This window comes from Macaca nemestrina, chromosome 9 (assembly GCF_043159975.1).
Source record: "Macaca nemestrina isolate mMacNem1 chromosome 9, mMacNem.hap1, whole genome shotgun sequence".
NCBI lineage: Eukaryota > Metazoa > Chordata > Mammalia > Primates > Cercopithecidae > Macaca > Macaca nemestrina.
Genome location: NC_092133.1, coordinates 96338662 through 96356623, shown reverse-complemented (window position 1 = coordinate 96356623; position 17962 = coordinate 96338662). Strand labels below are relative to the sequence as shown.

Genomic DNA, 17962 nt, shown 5'->3' with positions numbered 1-17962 from the left:
ACCTGTTTCCTTCACGTGATACAGAGTGAGGGTTCAACAAATTTGCTCTTTCCCTTTCATCTCCTGCTGAAGTTATTACACAGGTGTTGTTCTTGATGGTCCCGCAGGCTGTGGGGTGCCTTGTATTTCTTTCCACACAGGGCTGGTTCAGTTGGATGAAAAGGAGAGCTTCACAGAGAAAGATGAGCATTCATCTCAACTTTCTGAAGGATGAGCAAAATTCAGAGAGAGAGGTAGGAACTTCAGATTTTAGAAAAAATCAGGTGACTAGAACAAAGAATATTTAGGCAGGGGGAAAAAAAAGCTAAAGAAATAGCAAAAAATTAGACAAAAGAGGGTTCAGACTGAAAACAGCAAAATGCAAGGTCAATGAGTTGGTTAACTGGTTATCAATTGTATTCAAGTGGTTTTGGCCTACGAAGCTAAAGAAGAAAATGAAAAATGGAAATGGGAAAGGTATTCCCTTTAAAAAAATCTGCATGTGCCCACACCATGTTCCATTCAAGCCTGGGAGCTACAGGATTACAAATTCTTATTTAACCAAATGTAAATTTAAGCAGATTAATAAGGAGGCACTTAGCAACATTTTTAAAGAAGCCATCAATAATGAGTTCTGTGATGCATTAAAAATCATCTAAACTTTCATACAAATTTCCAAGAAGCATCTCCTTTAAGAAATAGCATCACTAGACCAAGGCAGACAGATTGGTTGAGTCCAGGAGTTCAAGACCAACCTGGCCAACATGGTGAAAGCCATCTCTACTAAAAACAAAAACTAGCTGGGCATGGTGATGCACACCTGTAGTCCCAGCTACTAGGGAGCCTGAGGCAGAAGAATCGCTTGAACCTGGGAGATGGAGATTGCAGTGAGCCGAAATCGTGCCACTGCCTTCCAACCTGGGTGACAGAGTAAGACCCTGTCTCAAAAAAAAAAAAAAAAAAAAAAAAAAAAAAAAATTGCATCACTATGTTCACACTGCCTGCAAACATATTAGTGTTATCTTTACCCAACTCTGGAATTTCTAAATCTGAGCTACATGGACCTCTAAAGAATTCATGGATGAACACAATGGGATCCATAAGCCTGCTGAAATTAGAACCATCACATGCACTTCTCTACGGATCAGGGTTGTAGTTTTCACTCTATTATTTTAAAAAGTCAGTGACTTAAGAAAAGTTAAGAAGGCCAAGCACAGTGGCTCACAGTGGCCTGTAACTCCAATACTTTGGGAGGCCAAGGAACGAGGATCACTTGAGCCCAGGAGATCGAGTCCAGTCTGGGGAAATTAGCCAGGCATGGTGGTGCACATCCATCTGGGAAGCTTGCTTGAGCCCAGGAGTTTCAGGTTACAGAAAGCTAGGATCATGCCATTGTACTCCAGCCTGGGTGATAAAGACACTATCTCTAAAAAATAAAAACATAAAAAAAGAGAAGAGATGTTCTAGAAGAATGCATGTACTTAAGTATCGCACTTCTTAGTGTATCTTCTCTAACATCCTGCACACATACTCACATGTACACACACACCAAGTTATTTAGGAGAGAGTGCATCAACTGAAAATCTATGTATAATATTTTGCTATTACATCAATTCTGTTTGATAGACATTCTATCATCAATAGCAAAAGAAACCTTTTTCAGGATCAGCCGCGAACATGGGCTAATTAGGAGTTGCAAAGTGACAGACTTACACTCCCCCGTCTTATTTTCTCCACAGCCTGCCACCGTTCTGAAGTTCTCACGCTTGCAGTGGTTCCTTTTAAAAATATACGGTTGAAGAATTAGCGTGTTAGCTAGCTTCCACTTAGCACAGAACAGGACCTCAAGAAAAAGGATTCTGGAACAGGTACATTTTGGTTGGTGGGGCTGAGAACAAAGAGAATGGGGGCAGGGGGTGGCCACAGTCTACAAGCTGAGGATAGATAAGATGCCATCAGGCGGACACTTCTTTGACTTCACCCACTGGTCTTGGGTTGCACTGCTTCTGGGTCCCTGGGTCAACGGAGGATCTCAGGAGCTCACTCACTAAAGCCAAAAATAGCAACATATGCCCAATTGCAAGAGATTTCTGCTACTCTCCCTTCTGCCACCCTCCACCCTATCAAATGAAGAGAACATTCCATGCTCATAGATAGGAAAAATCAATATTGCTAAAATGGCCATACTTCTCCAAATTTACAGATTAAATGCTATTCAGTGCATTGAATGTTATAACCCAGATTCTAACCCTGTGCCATGTGTAAGTGGCCAGTGTGGAAGAACTCAGATATGCTCCTTAAAAAATACTGAGGTCGAAATAATACCACACATCTACATCTTTGACAAACCTGACAAAAACAAGAAATGGGGAAAGGATTCCCTATTTAATAAATGGTGCTGGGAAAGTAGAAAGCTGAAACTGGATTCTTTCCTTACTCCTTATACAAATATTAATTCAAGATGGATTAGAGACTTAAATGTTAGACCTAAAACCATAAAAACCCTAGAAGAAAACCTAGGTAATACCATTCAGGACATAGGCATGGACAAGGACTTCTTGTCTAAAACACCAAAAGCAACGGCAACAAAAGCCATAATTGACAAATGGGATCTAATGAAACTAAAGAGCTTCTGCACTGCAAAAGGAACTACCATCAGAGTGAACAGGCAACCTACAGAATGGGAGAAATTTTTTGCAATCTACTCATCTGACAAAGGGCTAATATCCAGAATCTACAAAGAACTCAAACAAATTTACAAGAAAAAAACAACCCCATCAAAAAGTGGGCAAAGGATATGAACAGACACTTCTCAAAAGAAGATTTATACAGCCAACAGACACATGAAAAAATGCTCATCATCACTGGCCACCAGAGAAATGCAAATCAAAACCACAATGAGATACCATCTCACACCAGTTAGAATGGCAATCATTAAAAAGTCAGGAAACAACAGGTGCTGCAGAGGATGTGGAGAAATAGGAACACTTTTACACTGTTGGTGGGACTGTAAACTAGTTCAATAATTGTGGAAAACAGTGTGGCGATTCCTCAAGGATCTAGAACTAGAAATACCATTTGACCCAGCCATCCCATTACTGGGTATATACCCAAATGATTATAAATCATGCTGCTATAAAGACACATGCACACGTATGTTTATTGTGGCACTATTCACAATAGCAAAGACTTGGAACCAAACCAAATGTCCATCAGTGACAGACTAGATTAAGAAAATGTGGCACATACACACCGTGGAATACTATGCAGCCATAAAAAAGGATGAGTTCGTGTCCTTTGTAGGGACATGGATGCAGCTGGAAACCATCATTCTCAGCAAACTATGTCAAGAACAGAAAACCAAACACCACATGTTCTCACTCATAGGTGAGAATTGAACAATGAGATCACTTGGACACAGGAAGGGGACCATCACACACTGGGACCTATTGTGGCGAGGGGGTAAGGGGAGGGATAGCATTAGGAGATATACCTAATGTAAATGATGAGTTGATGGGTGCAGCACACCAACATGGCACAAGTATACATATGTAACAAACCTGCACATTGTGCTCACGTACCCTAGAACTTAAAGTATTAAAAAAAAAAACACTGAGGTCTCAGGACAGGTATAGTGGCTCATGTCTGGAATCCTAGTGTGTCCACAGTTCGTGGGTTCTTAGTCTCGCTGACTTAAAGAATGAAGCCGAGGACCCTCGAGATGAGTGTTACAGTTCTTAAAGATAGTGTGTCCGGAGTTTGTTCTTTCAGATGTTCAGACGTGTCCAGAGTTTCTTCCTTCTAGTGGGTTCGTGGTCTCACTGACTTCAGGAGTGAAACCACAGACCTTCACCGTGAGTGTTACAGTTCATAAAGGTTGCGCTTCGGGAGTTATTTGTTCCTCCCGTCTGGAGTTGTTCCTTCCTGCTGATGGGTTCCTTGTCTTGCTGGCTTCAGGAGTGAACCTGCAGATCTTCACAGTGAGTGTTACAGTTCTCAAAGGGGGCACGGACCCAGAGTCAGCAACAGCAAGATTTACTGTGAAGAGCAAAACAACAAAGCCACCACTGCTTAGAAGAGGACCTCGTCAGGTTGCCACAGCTGGCTTGGGTGGCCTGCTTTTAGTCCTTTATCTGGCCCCACCCACATCCTACTGATTGGTCCATTTTGCAGAGAGCTGATTGGTCCATTTTGACAGAGTGCTGATTACAAACCTTTAGCTAGACACAGAGTGTGTTTACAAACCTTTAGCTAGACACAGAGTGCTGATTGGTGCCTTTACAATCCTTTAGCTAGACACAAAAGTTCTCCAAGTCCCTCGTCTGATTAGCTACACACAGAGCTCTGATTGGTGTGTTTACAATCCTTTAGCAAGTCACAAAAGTTCTCCAAGTCCCCACCTGTCCGAGAAGCCCAGCCGGCTTCACGTCTCACTGGCACTTGCTTGGGGACTTTGCAGTACGTAGCCCCAGTAGCCCAGAGGGAGCTCATCCCAGACAATCAAGAGGAAAACAAGGGAAGCGTGGAAGAGAGGGAGACCTGGTATGTATCATGGCCAAGGATCCCGCAAAGAGAGAACGGCGGTCCACGCATGGGATTCAGCCTTCGATCAAGTCCAGCAAGTGCTGGCTGGCCGCACTGATTGTGGGTCTTGCGGAGCCGGCGCCCACCGGGAACCCGCGCTGGGCCGCGAGAGCCGCGCGCAGCCCGGGCTCCCGCCCGCGCGTCTCCCTCCACACCTCCCTGTGAGCAGAGGGAGCCGGCTCTGGCCTTGGCCAGCCCCTGAGAGGGGCCCCCACAGCGCAGCGGCGGGCTGAAGGGCTCCTAGAGCGGGGCCAGAGCGGACGCCGAGACCGAGGAGGCGCCGAGAGTGAGCTAGGGTTGCTAGCACGTTGTCACCTCTCACTAGCACTTTGGGAGGCCGAGGTGGGTTCTCTGGAGTTGGAGACCAGCCTGGGCAAGCTCGGCAACAGAGGGAGACTCCATCTCAAGAAAAAAAAAAAAAAAAAAAAAAAAAAAAAAAAAAAAAAAAGACACGGTGTAAGAAAAGGGCAGGCAGCACCATTGCAAGCTGGAACCAGAATGATATCACCCCTGAGAGGTCCTTCTTTTTGAAAATCGCATTGTCTCTTATGAATCCTGATGTTCTGAAAAAAATATGTGAGCTACTTTGGCTAAGTTGCAAATGATGGTAGAGTAAATTCTCAAGACTGTATTTTCATGCTGTTTCCTCTCTTTCAACGTAGGAGACAATGACTTGGCCCAGCAGCTAGCAGTTCTCTGGCAGAGAAATCCCTGGGCCCAGCCGGTCTATGAGAGAGTACATGTTCATCCGCTTCACCTTGGACTCCAGTGTAACCAGGGCAGGCTTCAGTGCATCCTTTCACAAGAGTAATGAGTTTAAATATTTTTTTAATCCCATTTTATCCCATCTCGTCTCATTTCCTCTCACTTTCTCTCTTCCTAATATTTTTGGGCACCAGGACACAAGGCAAGTCAGAGGACATGGATCTCTGCCAGGCTCTGGATGGCTGGCTCCCCTTATGTCAATGCTGAGTCCTGATCCAAAGCACTGTAGCCAAGTCGTACAAAAGTGTCCTGCTTCAGGTCTCTGGGTGGGGCATCGTCACTCTAGAAGAGGTATGTCCATGGAATGCATGAGACAGAGCTTTAAAGCATTTTTTTCAGCCTAGCTGAGGGCTGGAACTAGAGCACCGCTCATATCCATAACTCATCGAAGGAGCAAAACATCATCATTGATCTTTATAAATCACTTGGTTAAAGTCATCCATTTGAGAGTTGGCAGGAAGAGTTTGTTACTCTTGAAATATGAACTTGATGAGTGAAAAACAGGCACCATATATGGGATGCCATCTTGCGCAGTATGATTGAGACTTTTCAAACTTGACATGTGAAGTCCAGTAATAGCCTTAAATCCAAACTAAATGAAACATAATAAAGTAGTCCATGGAGGAGTGAAAGACTCCCATGTTTTTAACTGAAAAACATAATTTTAAAGTAGATTCTCAACCTAACATTAAAAATTAATCTAATATTTCCTGCATGCTTTTATATACCTTTTATAAAGTAGGGAGCAACTGATGATAAATTGTGTTCCTCACGCTCAAGAGACGCAGGCTGCATTGTGGCTTAAGAGCATGGGCTTTGCAATTAGACCTAAGATAAATTTTCATGCTGCAATTTGACTAGCTGTGTGAGCTGTCTACCCTTCCTTGCTGATGAGCTTCTAGTCCCTGATGACTGGAGAATTAATCATGTATATATTAATATGTATGACAGCTCATTATACATACATACATGTATACATATGTATGTATATAGTGAGGGTAGAACCACTGTAATTGATTCATATGTGTGCATATATATGTGTGTGTATATACATATATAATATATATAATATATATAAATATGTGTATCTATGAGTGTGTGTGTATGTGTGTGTGTGTGTGTGTATTTGGCAGCTCCTTGTCTAGAATGTATTTCAAATTTAACCTGTGATATAATGGACTTTGGAGACTCATAAGCAGGGAGGATGGGTGGGGTATGAGGGATAAAAAACTACATATTGGGTGTAATGTATACTAGTCAGGTAACAAGTGCACTAAAATCTCAGACTTCACCAGTATGCAATTCATCCATGCAACCAAAAACCACTTGTACCCCAATTAGATAGATAGATAATCGATAACAAAAAAAGTTAACCTTTGAAAACTGAACACTTTATTCCTACCCTTTTCCATGTCACCCCTGCCCATAATTCCATACTCCTCACAATGTTAGCAAATGGAAAGTACATTTTTCTCATTATTTAAGTCAAAAATCTTGAAGTTATTTTTGACTTTTCTGTTTGTCTCACACTTAACCATCAACAAATCACTCTGGCTGTACCCTCACAATGTATCTAGATTGCAACCACGCCTCTCCATTTCTGTTGCTACCAGCCTAGCCCTTGTGCCTATCATCTCTCCTTGGCCTCAGGCAGTCCCCTTTTTATTGGACACTCTGCTCCTGCCCTTCCCTGCCCTCCACTCCTTACAGTCTAAGGACTGCACATAGAGTGATATTTTCAAACGTAAGTGAGATCATGCCATTCTGATGCCCAAAACCCTTCGTCTTCCTCTTCTTACTCAGAATAAGTCTTTTCAGTTTCCTGCATGACCTGGACATGCTACCTTTGGAATCTCTCATTCTGCCTCATCCATTCTGACTTCCATGATGTACCTTTACCACATCAAGCCTTTACACTAACTGTTTTCTGAACTGGAATGTTTTCTCCCACATAACCATCTGGCTTGATTCTTTATTTCATTAATGTCTCTGCTAAGATGTTACTCCAATGATGTGGCTTTTCTAACTTAACTCTCACAATAAGGTACCCTTCTCCCTCCTCCCATCCATTTTTCTTTATAGAATTTATCACCATCTCACATATTATGTATTTGTTTATTGTATGTCTTCCCCATCTACAAAGAAATCTTTATGAAACAGCTAATTTGTCTTCATTACTTACCTCTATATCCCATATCTCAACAACCACCACAAACTGAGTAGCCAACAGCACGTGCTCAATACATACTTGTTATACTGTTATATATTTTATATATACTTGTTATATATTCCTACGCTCTGGCTATATTTTCAAGCATTTTTATTGCTTACACTTTGAAAACCCCCCAAGGAAACTAAGGAAGCATAAAAATCCAGTTGCCAATCCTATTCAAGTAACCTACCTTTGTTTCTTTGTGGGAAGGCTGCGGTGGATATTTGCATGCAGACAAGGGATCATCACATCCCCCAAGTATCTGGAGACCTATTCATCCAACCTCAACTGTTCTTGGGACGTCCTGGTCCAAAGTGGCCTGACCATTGCTGTTCATTTTGAACAGCCTTTCCAGATTCCAAATGGAGATTCTTCTGGCCACCAGGGTGATTACTTCGTGGTAGGTCTTGCTTGCTACCCTTTCTAATTACGTTTTCCATAGACTTTACTCAGAAAACAAAGTGATAATTTTTCTCTCCTGGACATAAATGGATAAGAATTACGTACTCCTTCTTTTGCAATGTAAAGGAGTTGATGTGATTTTAATTTGTCTTTCTTGCTAAGAAATGGTCCTGATATTCTCCACTCGTTGGAGCCTGTGGAGGGAATGGTCATTTTTGTGGCAGCCGTGCTTCACCGACTCTGTTCACCTCGGATAATCAAATGTTTGTTCAGTTAATTTCTGATTATAGTAATGAGGGGCAAGGATTTAAGATCAAATATGAGGCAAAGAGTTTAGGTAAGTATTTTCACTGAGAATTATATCTACTTTTCCTGCAATTGCTTGGTCATCTTTGATTAAATAGATTTGAGAAAAAACATATAAAGTTTTCTTTTCTGAACTAACAGTAATAGAATTAATAAGAATGCCTACTCTTAAGTACTTATTATGTTTGATACATTCAATATCTCATTGTGACTACTTTTCAAGTAAAGTATCATTATTTCCATTTTAAAGATAAGTAAAATGAGGCTTGGACTTTTTCAAGGCCACATATGTAATTAGTGACCAAACTGAAATTTTCCATGAGTATAAGATAAACTATTCTTCGTGATCCCTGAAATTCCTTAGACCTTTCCATTATAAGATGTCTAATTGTAAGTTAAATCTAGTTATAGAAACATTATAAGAATTACATTTGCCTTATTTTGTAATAATGTGTATGTTGTTTTTAAAGGAATACATAATCTTTTGATTCTGTTATTACTGATTGAATTATATGTTATCTAAGATCTTTACTTAATTGATTGTACTTAATTACACTTGATTATAATTGCATTTAATTCTACTGTAATGATTTGATTTTGGTGACTTTACTTTTTAGTAATGTTTAATTGAATAAATAAATAAGTAAATAAAATATGATAAATTTTTGCTTTTGTCCCACCAGAAGTTAGATAATACAGATTTCAAAATGATCCTACTACTTGTATCTCAGGTTCCTAAAAATATATATATATATATATCTCAATGAAATCATATGTTTTATTGCACATTGTATGAGATTTAAAGTCAATATCATTTCTTCATTTTGGTAAAATAAATGAGTAAGAGTGTTTATGAACTGACACCCAGAAATAATCAAATAGCTGGAGTAAGGTCCAAAACACCAGGGAAGGGGCTTTGGTCACTTCCCAGTGCACAGAGCTCTGGCACAAGGCGGAAGCTTTAATGCAACTCTCTGGGCACCTGCACTATGGGTTTCCAGGCTGGGACCTTCTCATCCCTCTCTCTCTCCATGCTGAGCTCTGCAGCTGAGTCACAAATGGGAAGGTTTTCACCTGGTACCAAAGCATGTTGAGAGTAGCAGTATCTTGAGTCTAGTGAGTAGACATCAGACCATCCTACAGAACTCTACTTTTCTATTTTTATTTATGACAGACTCAGTCTTTTTTTCTTTCTTGAGACAGGTCTTGCTCTGTCGCCCAGGCTAGAGTGCAGTGGTGGGATCTCAGCTCACTGCAACCTCCGCCTCCCAGGCTCAAGTGATTCTCCTTACTCAGCCTCCCTAGAAGCTGGGATTACAGGTATGTACCATCACACCCAGCTAATTTTTGTATTTTTGGTAGAGATGGGGTTTCACCATGTTGCCCGGGCTAGTCTTGAACTCCTGAGCTCAGGTGAGCCACCTGCCTCTGCCTCCCAAAGTGCTGGGATTACTGGAGTGAGCCACTGTGCCCAGCCAATAGACTCAGTCTTGATTTAAATTTTTAAAGTCAACATTTAATGGTAATTCAGATACACTGAGAGATACACTAAGGGTATATTTGACATTGCACCTCTTCTATTTCTTTATGGACTCGCTGTTCATGCAAGTATGGTTATGGCCATTGCTTTCTCCCTGTCTTTCTTAAAGCTTATTATGACTGTAGTTGACATCAGACTTAAACAAAAGTCTTTTGATTTCACAACCTATTGTTGGCAACCTGAAGCAATAGCATCACTCTTATTTCTCTCTACTTACCAACTCAACCATATTCCATAACTATAGCCAGCCTCCTACTTCCCACATCTATCTGGTTATCTTCCCACCTTATCTACTCCTATGCCACTCCTATTTCTCAGCCTTTAACATAGGTCCTTTTGCGAACATCTTTCGATATTGAATCACCTAGTTTTGTACCATTTTTCTCCAGAGACACTCTTTCGCTGTGGTTGATTGAGATTTCTAGGATCCTGTGGTAGATGCCTTTTATTCTCACCTGATTAATCTCATCTATTAATTAATTAATCAAACATTTACAAAGTGTTTCACATCATGAAAACTACCAAGTTCTGGCAAGGAGTTCACAGCGTTGTGCAGGAGACAGACAAGCAAGAGTGCAATTAGAACAATGTAGGGCTGGGCACAGTGGTTCATGCCTATAATCCCAGCACTTTGGGAAGCCAAGGCAGGAGGATCACTTAAGCTTAGGAGTTTGAGACCAACCTGTGCAGCACAGAAAGACCTCGTCTCTACCAAAAAAATTTTAAAGTAGCTGGGCATGGTGGCACACTTCTGTGGTCCCAGCTACTCAGTAAGCTAAGTTGGGTAGGTTGGGAGGATCACTTGAGCCCAGGCAATTGAGGCGGCAGTGAGCCATGATCATACCATTGCACTCCAGCCTGGGTGACAGAGCAAGACCTTGTCTCAAAAAAAAAAAAAAAAAAAAAAAAAAAAAAAAAGAACATGGTATATGGTATAATCAGTGCTAGAAAGAGGAATGTATAGAACAGAAACACCTACTTCAGCCCAGGACATCAGAGAGGGCTCCAGAGGAAGTAGATGAAGAGATTTGCCAATCAGTGATAAAAAGATGTGAGTGCATAGAAAGTCTCAATGTTACAAGTCATATTCAATAATTTGAAAGAATTCACCACCGCTTTAGAATAGAGTCAAAAAGAGGTAAACATAATAGTGATGAAGCAGGTAGGAATCACTGTGCTCAGGGCCATGGATGCCACCATAAGTTAGTTACGTGTTCATCAAAAGGTAATGGGAGGCATTGGAAGATTTTACTCCAAAGCCTGAACAGTGTGATCAGATTAAAAACACTAATGTGGCTGCAACACTGAAAACATTGGTGGCAGGGAAGACTAAAGAGAGAGAGACCAGATGAAAGAGTAATTTAGGAAGAATATTACTCCCTGAACTAAGGCAATGCCAGTAAGAAAGTAGGAGAGAGGGCATATCAAAGATATTATCAGTATGGGATGGAGTGAATTTGGAGGTCAGCTGGATGTGAGGCAGGAGGGAAGTGATGGGAGAAGCCTTAGAAGCAGTTGTTGGGTTTTGGCTGAGTGGATCCTTTCTTCCCACAGACATTTATTAAGAACTTTCCATGGGACAGATACTGTATTAGGTCCCAGGGATATAGCAGTAAACAAACAAAATCCATGTCTTCATGGAGCCTAATTCTAGTGTTAAGACCCAGACAATAAATAAGTAAAATATGTAATATGTCATATGGTGAAAGGTATGAAGGAGAAAAATAAGGCAGTAAAGTGAATACAGAATGTCCGTAGGAAGAGGGGCTGACGCTGTCATCAGCAGACTCAGGTATGGAACTCTGGATGATGAGCAAATGAGAGTCCTCATTTGAGACATGTTCAGTTTGAAACCTCTGAATTACCTCCACTGGAGATGCCCACTAAGTGGTCGGAACAGGAATCTGTAGGGCAGAACAGAGGTCTAGACTGAATCTGTGAATATGGGAATTGTTAAGAGACTACTTATAGTTGAAGTAATCAGGATGTATAACAGCAATTGGGGAATTATTTAGAGTGAGATGAAAGGCCTACAGGAGGATTCCTGAGGCCCTTCAGCAATGTCAGGGAAGCCCTGGAGAGAGGCGCCTAATACAGTATTCATTCCAAGAGGAAGAATGATGTGAGGAGTAAAAGGAGAAGAGCTTGGTGTCACAGAAGTCAAGGGACAAAATGTAAAGAAGGACAATGTGATCATGTTAAAAGCTGTGGATATAAAATAAGAATTTAAAAAGTTATTTGGGCATATAACTGTGAGGTGACTTGGGAGAACATGAGTGCTTTCATAGGATTGAAGAAAGAAGGGTTAAAAGAGAGAAAGAGAGAGACAGACAGAGAGGGAGAGAGAGATTAAATAGGGCAAGATCCCAGAGGAGAAAATAGGATGGGAACTTGATCCAGAGATACAGGAAGATAATATACAGAGGGTAAAATAGAGCATAAAGATGTGGATGAATTTATTAAGGATAGTAACAAATGAAGGGTAACAAATGGAAGGGATTATCATGTAATTGTTTCACTTTCTTTGTAAAATGGAACCTAATGTAGTGTGCTGAGAACCAAGAGGAAATGGGGAAAGTCAAGGGTTTAGGGAATAAAGTTCCAAATGGCTGTTGTAGTTTATATGAAAAGAAATGGGTGAATTGCTTGGCGATGTTGAGATGGGAGAACATATATTTGCAGGGGCATCAATTTCCATGAATGAATGGCTTGAATCAAACACAACTATGGAGTTGGTATTTTGCAAGGGAAGTCTGAAGGAAAGACATGAAGCAAGGGAGTTGGAACTCATGAAAGGGATTTGCAATTTAGAGTTTCAGAGATGGGGGAGTTAGAGGTATTGACAGAATTCAGGATGTGACTATAAGTGGATGAGTGACAGTGGACATAAATGTTGCTAGAGTTGAGCAGATCAAGTATCTGTGTGGCTAAGTGATTGGACAGGTTAATTTCATTGGCATTGTAAGTACATTTACTCCTGTCTGGTTTGTTTGTTGAAAATGCCAAAGAATATTTATTGAAAATAGAAAAGTATTTTTTGATAATACTTTGTTTTTCTAGAAAAGAAGTATTAAAAAGCTCCTTTATCGTCTGGCAAAACATGGCTAATAAATTGTCTCATGCCATTGATCTTGTTTCTCAAATGCATCTAAATCCTGAAGAGATGTAATGAATGAATGCCTCCAGAGTTGTGCAAAGATACATCTGCTTAGTCTTTTGAATACACCACGATCATAGCTCTGCATCATTCTGCTGCACTGAACACTCAGTGGGAAGCTGTAACTGCTAGCATACTTACATGCTTATTGAAGTGGTGGATATTTATTCATGCTTCTGTGATGTTCTGCCCCATGCACCATGCGCCATAAGCATTTGGTTGGCTTTAAGAAAGAATGAAATTTCCAATGAGAATAGTTAGATGGTCTGGCAAATTAAAAAGTGTCACACCTGGTAGCTCCCTCGATAGCAAATTGAGAATTCGTTTGCTGGAAAAGAAAATGAGGATCATAACAGATGAAAGGAAATTGAGACAAATTACAGAGAAGTTGACTTTAAAAGATGATTTGTGTCCTTTGAATGCATCTCCTTCACCAGAGCATAGATTGATTTTAACTGTGTTTGCTGACAGCCTGTGAGGCCAATGTCTACATCCATGAAGCTGAGTCTGCTGGGTATGTGACCTCTCCCAACCACTCTGATAATTACCCCCCTGCACGCTGATTGCATTTGGATCTCAGTGGCTCCACTGTAAACATGCATACAGCTGCAATTTGAAGATCAATTTGATATTGAAGTGACACCCAAGTATGTCACTTACATTTTCATTTTTTTTCCTACCCAAAGTTAGTATTTTTTAACTGTCATGTCTCAGGGCAATTCATTTCTTTCAGTAGCACATACTGCAAGGAAATCTAGGGGAAAAGGGAAATGCTTAATAACTCAGGCCTGAAAACACAGTGTAGCAGTCATTCTGCCATCAGCAGAGTGGGTTATGTACATGGATACTGTCCCTTGCTAGAAATAAGTAAGGAGTGTAAATGTTTAAAACCACAGTCATCAACTTTAATTTCTCTTTTAATTTTTATTTTAAAATGTAGTCTTAGTAAATTTGAATATTTTATATTTTTTTCTAACTTATTTGTGAAGAAATACGTGTAGTTGAATCAAACTCCTGTTTCTTCTGTGTACTATGAAATTCAGTAGTTCTCTCTTATCCATGGTTTCATGTTCCATGGTTTCAATGCCCTTGGTAAACAGAGGCCCCCAAAAATAGGGGAGTACAGTACACCAAGATATTTTGAGAGACCACATTTTCATAACTTTTCTTACAGTATACTGTTATGATTGTTCTATTTTATTATTAGTTATTGTTGTTAATCTCTTACTATGTTTAATACATAAAGTAAACTTTATCATAGATACATATATATAGAAAAAAATTGTCTATATGTCTTTATAGAGTTTGGTACTATCCGAGGTTTTAGGCACTCACTGTGGGGACTTGGAATGTATCCACTAAGGAAAAGGAAGAACTACACTATGTTTATTACTTTAAGTAATAAAACTGTTTAAGAACCAGATAACTATACTTAGAACAATGTCTTTAAATTGCTCATCATATATAAAATAATTAAGCTTTTTTTTTTTTTTTCTCTGAGTCTCTAGTGCCAAATCAGTCACCGGATAAAAAGCAAATATGTCTCTTCAGGATTTTGATTTCCTTATTTAAAAATTGAACAGTAATTTTGCTTGTTGAAGATTCACTATAGTATGGTCATGATAGCATATAACTTAGTATCTAATAGGTCTAGACACAAACCAGGCAAATATTTAATATAGCAAAAGTTCAGAAAGCCTAGTTGTAACAATATTTAACTATACCATAGATCATGTTATATCCCGAGTCAAGCTGCATGTAATTCAATTAGCTATCACATCCAGCTAATAAGACATAATTGAACAGTAATTTTCAAGGCCCTGAGATATCAGTTACTGTAGTGAACAGTTTAGTTGATAGTAAAACTAGAAATGGCAGGCGTCCCCACAGTACTTCTTCCAGCTGAGCTTGGGTTCAGTCTTTAGAATCAACACAGGGTTCTAGGTAGGTCAGATGAGTCTACCAGTTTGTTCTTGAGATAAAACTTGCTTGCGACTAATAGCTCTAACGCAGTGTACCAAAAGAATTAATGTGACATTACAGAATATGCCATTTAGTGGTCATCTTGTTTCCCATTATTGGATTGGACTTGTGGTATCACTTCTGTTTACATCAACCCTAGAATTCAAATAATGAGGAAAGCACTAACCATTTTCAGAATTTTAAAAACTTCAATTCATAGTCACTTGGCACCTAAAAGTTTTCACATGTGCTGGCGAAATGAAAAAACCAAAATTTGACATAGAATCTTTCAAATCTTTCCCTCCTTCCTTCCTTCCTTCCTTCCTTCCTTCCTTCCTTCCTTCCTTCCTTCCTTCCTTCCTTCCTTCTTTCCTTCCTTCTTTCTTTCTTTCTTTCTTTCTTTCTTTCTTTCTTTCTTTCTTTCTTTCTTTCTTTCTTTCGCTCAATGTGGGGGAAGAGTAGCAGGGCAAAATTGTATTGTTGAAAGCATTGGCCATCTAATGCTTCCATATAGAGACAACTTATTCTGTGAGTGGCATCTCCAGGGGCTCTCCAGATACTATCTCACCATCTCTTTTGAAGATTTTAACCTTCAGAATTCCTCTAGCTGTGAAAAAGACTTCATGGAGATCTGGGACTATCATACTTCCAGTTAGTGAAATGTATCTGCTCTCTTTGGGGTGTTTATTTTCGCATGTACTTATTCAGCCTCTGAAGTTTCTTCACTTCCAAGAAAGGCACAAGCATGTCTATACTCTGCAAAGAAGTGCAGATTAATGAGCTTTGGGCAGTACCAGCGATTCTCTCCCTCAATTCTACCATTAACAATGGATGCCCAGAGCCCAGGTGTCATATAGCCTATCCTGGAGGTCACTTGGGGAGAGCAATGGTAGTGTGAAGGCAACCTGTTGCTGCTGAGACATCCCATTGCCACATGCTATTATTTGAGGGGTGTTCTATAGTTTGAGGCAGAGAGAAGGTCATGCATGTCTCCTGGCAGCAGCATAAGGCAGATATTTGTCACTCTGTTGTCTCAGAGCACTTTTTCAACCAAATAAGCAAGCCTTCCTCGTTGTCCCGAGATATCCTTCCCCTAACTGGTTGCATTTTTTTTCACTTCTTCATATATTTCAATATGTTAATTTTCACTCATGTTTTCCTGTTTTCTTGACAGAGATTAACGTTTCTTCATGGGCAAGGTCTTGTTTTTTATTATTTTCTTTGTACACGCAGGACACTTCGAATAGACACTAAAAGAAATCAATCACCTGGACGTATGTATTTAATTATTTGTCTCTCACAGGAGGCATCTTGGGCAGATGCTGTGCAAACACCATTCCTGACAGCATAGACACTTGTAGCAATACTGCCGTGGTCAGGTTTGTCACAGATGACTCTCTGTCTCAGGATTCAGATTGTGATTTGAATCCAGCATGGAAGGTGATTTCATTGATTCATTCAAAACAACATTGAGCACCTGCATTGGACAGACACTGTGCTAGGCACTGGTGTTACAACAGTTTGAAAAACAAAACAAAACATGACCCCTATCTTCTTGGACCTTAATCAAAAATCACAGTGATAAACGAAAAATTACAGCTGTGATCAATGCTATAAGGGAAAATAACTAGTATCACGAGAGATATAATAAGAGGATGAGAGTTATACTGCAGTGCCTGCCTTAAGAAAGTCCTGTAGTTACTCAGAATTTGCATTACTGCAAATCCAACAAACTCAGATGAAATAAAGATCTTGTTTGGAAGAACTGGATACTTACATTAACCTTCTGATTTTCCTGATTTTTTTTGTAAAGATGGGGTCTTGCCTTGGCCTCCCAAAGTGTTGGGATTACAGGCGTGAGCCACCACTCCTAGCTTATTTCTCTGATTCTTTTTTCTTGAGATGGAGTCTCGTTCTGTCACCCAGGCTGGAGTGCAGTGGTGCGATGTTGGCTCACTGCAACGTCTTCCTCCCGGGTTAAAGCGATTCTCCTGCCTCAGCCTCCTGAGTAGCTGGGATTACAGGTGTCCACTACCACGCCCGGCTAATTTTTGTATTTTTAGTAGAGACGGGGTTTACCCATGTTGGTAAGTCTGGTCTCGAACTCCTGACCTCATGATCTGCCCACTTTGGGCTCCCAAAATGCTGGGATTACAGGCATGAGCTACTGCACCTGACCCACTTTTCCTGATTCTTAAGTTCATTGTATTCATTGGTCTCTCATATTTCTTGGGCCATGATGATAATTAAATTGCTGTCTGTGCACTATCATCCATGGAAGCCAGGGTTAAATATTAATAGAGAGAGGAAATGCATGTATATATTCACTAAAATCGTCACCCACATAAATACAGAGAATAATTTTGTCTAGAAGGATAATTTTTAAATACCTGAATTTTGAGAGCTTCCCTGATGGAAAGAGACACTTCGATTTGATTGGAAGTTTTCTTAGCTTTTTTCCCCTCACATCAGAGTGTGGTGGGGGTCTTCAGGGCTCTGCTGGAACATCTACTTCTCCCAACTAACAGAACCCAAATCCTCATGGCCGGATCTACGAGTGGAGAATCAGCATCCCAGAGGGAAGGCGGATCACCCTAACGTTTAACAACCTGAGGCCGGCCACGCATCCATCCTGCAACAACGAGCATGTATGTGATAGTAAGTGTTCCCTGCAGCCTGAGATGTTATATTCCATCATTTAAGGAGTTTACTGACCCACAAATCATAGTCAGAAAACTAGGTCAGGAAAATTGCCGTCTATGCAACTATAACTCAGACAAATTCTAAGTATTGTTGGGAGATCAAAACACAGTAAACTGTCAAACTAATTGTAAAAGTTGTTTTAAGAGGCTAACGGCTATCACTCCATGCATCAGGGTCAGAATAAATTTTAAGAGTGAATGATAATGACAAATGGCAAAACTGGGGAGGCTGTGGGAAGCTAAGCCTACAGCAGCACATAGGTGAATGGGACCAGAGTCACAGCACAAGCCACCACCGAAAGTTCTGAGCAGATGGGTCGTCCTGCATAATGGTTGCTCTCTCCGGGGGTGCA

General features: G+C 40.4%; 1 long non-coding RNA gene across 2 annotated transcripts; it reads left to right on the top strand.

Annotated features, from left to right (window-relative positions):
* The first annotated feature begins 1654 nt into the window (after positions 1 to 1654).
* On the top strand, positions 1655 to 8586 carry LOC139356106 (uncharacterized). Of its 2 annotated transcripts, XR_011607493.1 has the most exons (4): positions 1655 to 1847; positions 5226 to 5370; positions 5463 to 5619; positions 7751 to 8586. It is a non-coding gene; the product is annotated as an uncharacterized lncRNA (long non-coding RNA). The 2 variants fall into 2 exon arrangements; XR_011607492.1 differs by lacking the exon at positions 1655 to 1847 and having other exon boundaries at positions 5009 to 5370.
* The last annotated feature ends 9376 nt before the right edge of the window (positions 8587 to 17962 follow it).